This window comes from Xiphophorus hellerii, chromosome 6 (genome assembly GCF_003331165.1).
Source record: "Xiphophorus hellerii strain 12219 chromosome 6, Xiphophorus_hellerii-4.1, whole genome shotgun sequence".
Taxonomy (NCBI): Eukaryota; Metazoa; Chordata; class Actinopteri; order Cyprinodontiformes; family Poeciliidae; genus Xiphophorus; species Xiphophorus hellerii.
Genome location: NC_045677.1, coordinates 24,414,108 through 24,424,200, shown reverse-complemented (window position 1 = coordinate 24,424,200; position 10,093 = coordinate 24,414,108). Strand labels below are relative to the sequence as shown.

Sequence of the window (10,093 nt, the reverse complement as noted above, 5' to 3'; positions counted from 1 at the left end):
AGTAAGCATTATAATGTAAAGTAATATAATTTATAAAATAAATTTCAAGAATGTAAAATATAAATGATAGATATTACGTAAATTATGTGAATTAAATTGCAGTAATTTTTCAAAACGAATTTTAAATGCACATGTTCAATTGATTTTACCCTAATTATCTTTTAAATGTTATAATATGCCTATTTTCTTATATAAAGAAGATTCAACTTATATTTTGATTGTTGGTCATGCTCAGCAGCAACTGATTTAATTATATCTGCATTGTTGTAAATTAAAAATTGTACCTTTCTAAAATCTAATGCATGTATTCCTTTATTTTGAAGTAAAGGAGAAGAAGTAGAAATATGCTAAGTTAGGCTACAAATTAAAAAAAATAAATTATAAATAACACGAATAATTATAGATAAAATAAAGTAGGCCACAAAACCCATGTTAAGTTTTAAAATATTTATTTAACAAAATCAGAACAATAAAATTGGATTTACTGGAACAGAATGTAGAAAGCTTATGTGCTGCCGCAGGCAGCCAGCAGAGGGCAGTGTCCTCTAAAGAAATAAATCCAGGAAAGGTTTGGCGTGTTCATTAAACGTATGAGGCCATGAAACTCAACAACACATGGGAAAATACATAAATGATTTTTGTGTACAGTATTTTCAATTACTTCAAGCTAACAATGCATAAGTATGACGTTTCCATTTATTTATTATTTATGGTGCTGCTGAGGGCTGACAACTGCAGAGGGAATTGTTTCATCAGACTTATAAATAAACATATCTTGACAGATGTCCAAAAAAAAAAACAACCAGATGTTAAAAATGTTTGCATAAATAGGCAGGAGACAATTAAAAACAGGCACAAAGATTATGTGTTTGGGAAATTCAGTGTTGCCCATGAAGTTTAAATAGTTGTGTTTTCTTTGTGGTTTTGAGAAGACATACAGTTTAACTTTCAAGAATAAGTAAAAACATATTTTATATGACTTTCTGTAGATCAGAGTGAGCATCAGAATGGAAAAGAAAAGAGATTTTTAGGTGACTTTGACTGGGCCATTTTCCGTCGTAGAAAACGAGTGTCTTCAGATGCAGGCTTCTTCAAATTTGGTGTAATGCAGACCTTTCGATGGCTACCATCTACAATATCGAAATGGTTATATCTCATCAAACTGGCTGTTTCATTGGTCTCCGCAGTCACCAGATCTAAATCCCATTAAGCTCCTTTGGGATGTGGAGAAATGGACGATTCCCGGCAAGAATCTACAAGAACTGGACCAAATCGCTGCGTCACTTTTCTGAACATATCCCTCAAAGATTAAAGGCTGTTTGGAAGGAAGAGGTGGACCAACCCGGTACTACAAATGCTTAAAAACCTTAATTTGTATATCGCTTTATCAAGTCAGAGGACTCCAAAGCACTTATCCCAATAAAGTACTTAAATATTCTTATATTGCTGTAATTTATGTTGCTGAACATTTTGGTTGAAATGTTCAGGTGATCCATGCAGGTGGACGTTAATATAAAATATTGGTTCTTATTCTTGCCCAACAGCACTTCTTTCAACATTTCTCCTTGATAATACAAAATACATTTAGCAATCTGAACAAATTAAAATTGATATGATGAATTTTTATGACCTCATTTGAACTGCCTTTATAAAAACATTAATCTTTTATTTCCTGGCTTTTATGTAACACCAGAAAGTTCCAATAAATCCATAATGAATAAGGGGAAAAAAAACATTGTACCAATTGCAACATCAAGAAATCTTTTCCAGTTTGGCTTTTGGTCCATTAAAAATGAAAATAAACTGCAGCTCACAGGAGGAGGTGTGTCGTTTTTGGATTAAATATTCGTGTGACCCTTTGCTTAAATTTTCACTTTGCCACTTTAGGGAGAAAAGGCCGCAAACAAAACAGACTGATACCAGCTGTTTTCTGCATCTAGTTAGCGAAGAAACCCCTATGTCCCAATTTTTCCTGGAGAATATGTTCTTTTGTGAATTGTTTTTGCCCATCTGGTTTTGTTTGGAACAGCAGCGTCCCAGTGGACCTGTTTACAGCTCCGAACATCATCTCGAGACGCAGAAATGTAACTCTGACTTGCAGGTTTTACCATCCAGCCTTGTACAGAGATGACATGTTTTTTATGTTGTTGGCCTCCTTTGTGTATTCTTTACAGCTAGAGGACAAGCAGGACATTTGACAGGCCGTTGTACAACCTTTGATTGTGATTGTTTCAAATGTTGGCACAATAAAAGCCCTGTGCTATCTAAATGTCAGGACTGGCAGTAATGGAGGGGTAAAGGGTGTCATTAAGTTTCAGTCCATTACGGATTATACAGCAGAGCTGATGATGAGAGAGATAAACCATTGGAAACTGTGCAGACCAGAAACCAGAACGTGGTCAGTGTGAGGTCAGTACTTACAACCTCAAACATACTGAGATAAAATTGCAGGGAAACCACTGGAAATAAAAATACCATAAAGTGAAGAGGAGCCATGTGAACTCATAATCACTGTGAATTGGGAGTTATTATATAGGGATATCATCAAACTGTAGAGTTTAAAACAGAATTTAGGCCATTCGTGCTTCTAAAATGCCCAAAGGCCAAACTGACTGCCTTTAGATGTGCCTTAATAATTAGGCAAGTTCTTTTTTGGGAGATTCTTTATATTATTCACCAACTACGGCGCTCTCAGTAAAATCCCAATTGTTCATAAACCGAAAACCGAAGCTAAGCCCGTTACCTAGCAACCCCCGCCTAGCTCAGCCCGTTACCTAGCAACCTAAGTGAACTTCCGGAACGTTTGGTCAGCTAGTTTTACCGCTGCTTGAAAAGACAAGTGTTTTGTTGTTGACTTACCACCCAGAAACCACTCGGTGCATTCTTGTTGGCTGCGCCTTTCAAAGACGTACAGTTGTGCATCTGTTTGCTGCCATTTTCAGTGCGAGTGTAAACGTTGAATTGGGGGCGTGGCCAACAGCAGCTTATATGGATTTAAAGTGACAAGAGGCCCTACAAAAGCTGGTTTTGAGCCTCACCTTTCATAACTTCTTAATAGAAGCATAGCAGGCCAAAGTAAAAGTGAGGTTCCTTCTTTCTTAAGAGAATATCTAAATGTGTTCAGTTACTGGGCAACTATTGTTGTGCAGAATTATTACGCAACTAAATGAAAAACACACATGTTCCCTTTTCACTTTTTTATTTTCATCTGTTTAAGTGAAAATTATAAACAACTCAAAACTTTCCAATAAACATTTCTGACAGTAAGAAAATAAATCTGTAACCAATATAGCCAATCTTCTTTTTTTAACAGTGACCAGCCTTCCTTTCATGGAGTCGGAATTTTTTTGTGTGTGTTGACGAGTAACTTTACACTTCTTAAAAAGGGTAGTATCATGTGCTTTCTGGGTACAAAGTGCCATTTTACAGAGCAATCAGGTAACTATTTACCTTCAGTTGTTATAAAAATTACATTTATATCAAATATGTCCTAAAAGAAATTCTACTTCATGATTTAACACCTTGAAATTGGGCCTCTGTCTCTTTTACAATGTTTTTATCACCACTTCGCTGAGAAGTAAGTTTGTATAACGAGTTCAGCAGATGTGCAGTTCCACCAGGTGTTTGCTAATTGCTGCTGGCTAGTCTGAAGGAGCTGAGTGGGAGACTCGCTGCTCTGTGAGGCAGAAGCTCAGAAGACTGAAAACTGCAGCTCAGAGGAGGAGCTATGACTCGAGGGCGGAGCCAGATCCACCCAGGCGTTTTGCACAGCTGAATGGTTGTCATGGAGATAAAAGGATTTCTCAAACATGCATGAAAGAATCAAAACAATACTCCAGGTATGTTTTTGATGAGAGGATAACATTGTAACATGATGCAAAGCTCAAAAAAGTCAATTTTACATCATACTGTCCCTTTAAATCTCCTTTTGCCCCATTTAAAGAAGCTGTCTAATAATTAGGCCAAACCTTCAATCATTGCACCAACATGACACCTGCTGTGATCGTCCAGCTTGGAGTTAGAAAATACAATACAATAAAAATGATTATCAAAATACTCACTTGCTTATTATTTGTGCACACAGAATATCTATAGCAACTGGTACTGATTAAAATATGGCAAAAAGGTTTCCTTGTGAACTTTAAATGACAAATAAAACAATTTTAAAGTTGCGTAACAGCAGTTATGAGCGTACAAGTTGACAGCTTCACTACTTAAAATTTAAATTAAGGAACAAAAAAGCCTGTGTTTGTCTCAGAACAGAAATTTAATTCCAAGGTACAAAAATTTAAAGGTAAACAATTATGAAATAAATAGAAAAATATTTCTGGAATTCTTCATATAAACAAATGTTTGCTTGATAATAAGCTTACTAAATACAGCCAGTTTAGAAAAGCAAAGTCAGAATCTTTTGTGTATTTTATGGGATTGGCTGCTGATTTAAATACATAAAGACTTCACATAAACTCAGCAGTTCTATAAAACTCAGTAAACACAGTATTTTTAAATAAAAATAGAGCTCAGGAACATTTTTTCCCTTAAATTATGTACCAATATTTATAGTATTAAAATCTCTAATGAATTTAAAATTGTTTTTCTCATCTCATTAAGTTGCCATATTTATTGCAGTGTCAACAAAATCACATTTGACATTTTGTTTATAAGACATTTTTTCCCTAAATGTAATTCCCAGAGTTACAATTTAAACATATCTTTTTAATCTTAATTCAAGCTGTAAATACTTTTTAATTAAAATAAATTTATAGACTGTACCTGACTTTTCTGCCATTGGCACTCAGTACTATGAAAGCATGACTCTGCAAAAACAGGTAATTTTGACATATATATTGTTTAGTAATCATTAAACAGATGATACAGCTAAAAGCAAAACTCTAAAACAGTGATTTCCAAGAGTTTTAATTTAATTTTGACAGCTGACATTTGCTGAGTTCCATACTTTCACTTTTTGACATAATTTGTGTAAACTAGTACACTAGTTACATTTACTTAGTTACATTTATTTGGGTAACGTTTTGGAAAAAGTATTTTTACTACACAGTACTTTTTACTTTCACTTTGGTAATTTTATTAGGAAATATCATTATGTTTACTTCAGTAAAATTTCTGGATACTCTTCTCACTGTGAGTAACTTCCCGGAATGAAGAATAAACTTGTTTTAACAAACAACAAATCACCAGACACAGACATACACCTGTATTTTTGTTAAAGTTTGATAAATTTTATATTGAAAGAAATTGATTTCAAAAATATTTTTCTTTTGCCAATTTATATGAATTATTTTGGTTTGTAAAATACCAAAATTTCCACATAACTTTATATTTTGGTCCGTCTGATTATGCAATTTTTAAATATTAAATGATTTATGTTTTGATCAGTTACTCAGTACTTGAGTAGCTTTTTTTCTTACTAAATTTTTAGATCTGACTTGAGTTCTTGAACGGCTACTTTTTACTTTTACTTGAAAATGTGTTGAAATAGTGTTACATTTACTTGAGTAGCATTTTTTGGTTACTCTATCCACCTCTGCTAACATCCTAAATAAGTACAAGCTGTAATGTACTTACATTGTTTAGAAATTAGATAGGAACGAGCCGAGATTCTAAGCTCCTGGCTTGTTTATTGTTGTCATAGCAACTCCATAGCAACCGTGATGACAGCCAGGTACGGATACCAACTAGGGAAATATGGGACCGCGTACGCATGTGGGAATTTAATCCGTTTTTACTGTTTAATAACGAGTTTAAATCATTAACGTAACAGTAACCTATTTTTTATTTAACTTAATTTCCTAAACTGCTGTTTTAATTTTTTTTATTTTTATTTTAAAACCTAAATTTTGAACAATGAATGGAGCCTTTTAATGAATGGACAATGAAGGGCTGCTGTTGTAATACCTGCGCACAGCTGGTTTACTTTAATGATGCTCTATTATTGGCAGAAACAAGTGTGGGCGGGGGGTGAGCTGGGGTTTTTCAGGGGGAGAGAGGGTCGGGTGCGTGTGCGCGCGCGCCACAAAGCTGATGCAGCACGCGAGCTGTGAGCGCGAGCTGCAGTGACAGTAGGAACTACAGTCCGCGTGCAGCCAGCGCGAGGACGAGACCTCTACTACCGCTGAATGCCTGGACGTGATACGGTAAGAGGAGACCTTTTAATGCTTTCCTGTTGTTTCTGCCTCCGGACCGGCGTTATAATGCAGCGGGAGACTTTCCCACGCAGTGTTTACGCTTTATATCCACTGCTATGTTTGAATAATACTTTTATGGCGTTAAAGTGACTCAGTCTCTGTGTGACACTATAACAGGATGCATCTGTTTCTATAAATAGGCTCCAGGTGAGAGATGAAGCAACGTTTAGCTAAATTAAGTCCAGAAAAGTGTCTGTTTTATGATTAATGAGGGAAAAAAGAGAAATCTTCCCGGGATGGAAGAAAATACTTCCACAGTGGGGTTTGGAAAATGACTTTTCAGGTCTGACTTTACTTCCATATGATGAATTACACAAGATCTTGTTTTGATTGTGCAACAAAGTTTTGTGAAATTAATAGAGTGGGTGCTGTAGGCTACACTGTGGTGAGATCATCCCCGAATGATTTGGTCTGATATTTTCCCCCCCCCTCTTCTTATTACTTATGGGACTCTTCCTTTCCACTCCTCTGCATCTCACTGATTTATGTAATGTAGCTGGAATGAGAAGTGCTGCGCAGGGGGTGGAAATCTGGCTTACTGAGGGTCCAACAGATGAGGAGGATTGTTTTATTCATTAGTCTCATGATATCACTGGCATGGAGCTTTTGCAGGATTATGGTTTATGATTGCAATGCTGTGCCACAGAGGTGTGTGCAGCCAGGGTTGAATCACATTTGATTTTATTATCTACTTCATATTATCTTAAATATGTGGCAATAAAAACAGTAATAAACTAAATTTACAGTGTTTTTCAAAGCCCTATATAGCTATTATGCCTTTGAGAGGCTGATTGAGTTGTTGATCAATACCAGCGACTGGCCAATTATTTCTCCAGATGCTCAAATTGTTTGGTCAAGTGCACAGCTGGAGTGGGAAACAGCAGCAAGCCAAGATTTGTGTCGACCTGAAATATTTGTTTGGATTGGCAGATCTTCTGCATGTTCACTTCAGCTTCATGCCAGGAAAAAAGAATAACAAAAGCTTTTCAGATGAAGTGGATTGTTTTTCTAATGCAAAGCTTTACAAATGTAAGCAGCTAAATGTGTCTTTGGGTTGCGACATGGCAACCCGAGTGCTGCAAACATAACCAACCTGTCAAGGAAAAGCAAATGATAGCATCAGGTATTGAAATTATATATTATAGACCTCAGTTAATTCAGTCTGGAAAAATGTGTGTATTATGTAGATTTTAATTTTTTTACAGTTTAACTTTTTTTGTAATATTTTTGTTTAATTCACTAAAAAAGTGGAAATAAAAGCTTATGTGAGCTTAATAACATCACAAAAACGAGGATGTAAGCTTTACATTGTTGATTTTAACACGTAATTTCATCCATCCATCCATCCATCCATCCATCCATCCATTTTCTAACATCCTTGTCCCTAGTGGGGTCGAGAGGGGTGCTGGTGCCGATCTCCAGGGTTCCGGGTGGTGTCGGGACGCCAGTCTGTCGCAGGGCACGTAATTTCAGCTAAATCTAAATTATAAATGGGAAGTAATTAAATTACTCCAGCTCTGGGTAGTAACTAGTTACATTTCCACAAGTTACATTTACTTGAGCAATTTTCTTGAGGGGAAAAATTGCTTTTAGGAGTATTTTTTACTACTTTTTGCTTTAACTTGTTTAAAATTTCTGGATACTCGACACACTGTGAGTAACTTCACAGCTTGTTTTTTTGTAACTAAAAATTCACCGGACACAGACACAAATCTGTAGTTTTTCTACACTTTAAATTGAAGGAAATTGATCTGGAATTATTTTTCTATTGCCTGATTTTGTTATTTTGTAATTATGTTATTTATATGAATTGTTATTCATATAAGGTCCTTAAAAATATCACAATTTTCACATAACTGTATATTTTCAATGCTATATTATAGTATATATTTAAATATTTCATGTTTTACAAACACTTTTTACTCTTAGCTGACTAAAAATAAGTTGAGATATAGCTACTCTTACTTGAGTACAGTTTTTGGCCACCTCTCTGCCTTTAATTAATATTTAAATTTACGTATCAGTAGTTGTGACAAACACATAAATAATTAAATATTTGATGACATAAACAGTATGCACATAAAACATTAAAAATAACTTTCAATTAAAAATACTTTATTGATCCAAAAGTGAAATTAAATGTTATTGTAACATGTAAGTCATTTAATTAAAGAGTTGTTGTAGATGGGGATGACTATGGGCAGGAAAGACCTCCTGTAGCAGTCTGTGTTACAGTATATTTGAAGAAGCCTCTGACTGAAGACAGTCTCATGAAGCGGACGGTCAGTGTTTTTTATTTTAATTTTATATTTTAAATAACCATCGTTGGAATAATGTTATCTGTAACATTTATGTCAATTAAATGGATTTGAACAAAATAAAAGCAAAAAACAAACAAACAGAGCAGCAGTTGTCAAATAACTATAGTTATGGTGCAAAATATCAAATCTGGTTATAAATGCTTTGCTCAGCAACAGGTGGAGGAGGGGTTCTGCATTACTGCATGCTCCATGCAGCTGCAGGAAACGTCTCCTGAGGTGGAGGCAGTCAGCTCACACCATGGAAAAAAAAGCAGAAGCAGAGCTGAGCGGTGCCTGTTGAGAACCCTGGAGCGGTTTATCCTTTCTGCGAGGAAAATCTTCTAAAAAATTATTTCCGTCTGTTAGGATTATCTTTGTTTTGGTTCCTCTGCACCGAGTACAAATCAACAAAACCAGATGGAATAGAGTATTTTCTGACCATTATATCTGCAAATTAATATGTTTATTCCTGTTTGTAGTGAGAATACAAAACAGGAGTAAACACATAAAGCCAGATCAAGGCATAAACGAACCAAGGGGGTCACCATTAATGCTTACATTTTACCATAGATCTGGAATTTTAACATTTATTTATTAAGAATGAGAATACGATTTGATTTAATGGTTTCATGAGAGATAAATTAGAAGATATATCTATCAGAAATGTATATTACCACTATACAGTTAACAAAAGCTAGTATTCAGCTGCTTTTGTTGGCATATTGTCATGTTTTATTTGTCTTATTAACAATGTTTGTATATTTGAAGCAGCTGTTGTTTAGGCCACAGATCTTATTCAATTCGGTTCAGTTTATTTATGTTGCGCCAATTTACAACAAAGGTCGTCTTTACAAAAACACACATTTCAATCCAATCACTGAGCCATTCCAGTTGATCCTAACAGTACAATAAAAGCCTGTCACAATAAGCAACAACTCGATTATCGCATGATAAATTAGAACAAACTTAATCATTTCCATTTGCATGATTTATTGTTTTTCTCTTTTCTCTCTTATCTTAGAGATAAAATTCTTAAATCTGGTGCTTTTGTCCCAACAAGGCCTTTTCTTTGAAGGACAGTTTTGTTTACAGAGACTTCATAATTCATTATATTTGTTAATTCTGTTGTTTTGTTTATTTAGTTTGGATATTTGAAATGTCTTCCAGCTCCAGTGTTAAATGTTCATCAGAATTTAAAGTTTATTGATCTTTGAGGATGTGTTCTTGCATTATTATGTCATTATTACTATTAAATTACTTGTAAATGGTCTCAAAACAACAGTATTATTGTTTATGGCAATAACTTGTGGGACAACTTATCAACTAGAAAAATTTGTTTTAATAGGCCTAATATTAGTTAATTTAGTTATTCAAATTAGTTTAGAAAGTTTTCTGTTTAAGGAAGCCCTACATATTTCATCGAGTCACCGACTTGCATCATTCAATCCTCCTGGACGAACACGTAGCGTTGGCAAGTAATCTTCAAAGCTATCATAGAAACACACAATTCTTTTTCACTTGTACAACCAGAAAACCCCTCAGTATGAAAATCACAGAGCTGAGACACCAAAATATATTATATATTCT

At 34.8% G+C, this 10,093-nt stretch overlaps 1 protein-coding gene across 1 annotated transcript in view; it reads left to right on the top strand.

Annotated features, from left to right (window-relative positions):
- The first annotated feature begins 6,026 nt into the window (after positions 1–6,026).
- Positions 6,027–10,093, top strand: part of glis1a (GLIS family zinc finger 1a) — a 41,891-nt gene continuing 37,824 nt past the window's right edge. The window contains exon 1 of the mRNA XM_032566039.1: positions 6,027–6,155. The gene's annotated coding sequence lies outside the window, so the exon portion shown is untranslated. The remainder of the gene's footprint in view (positions 6,156–10,093) is intronic.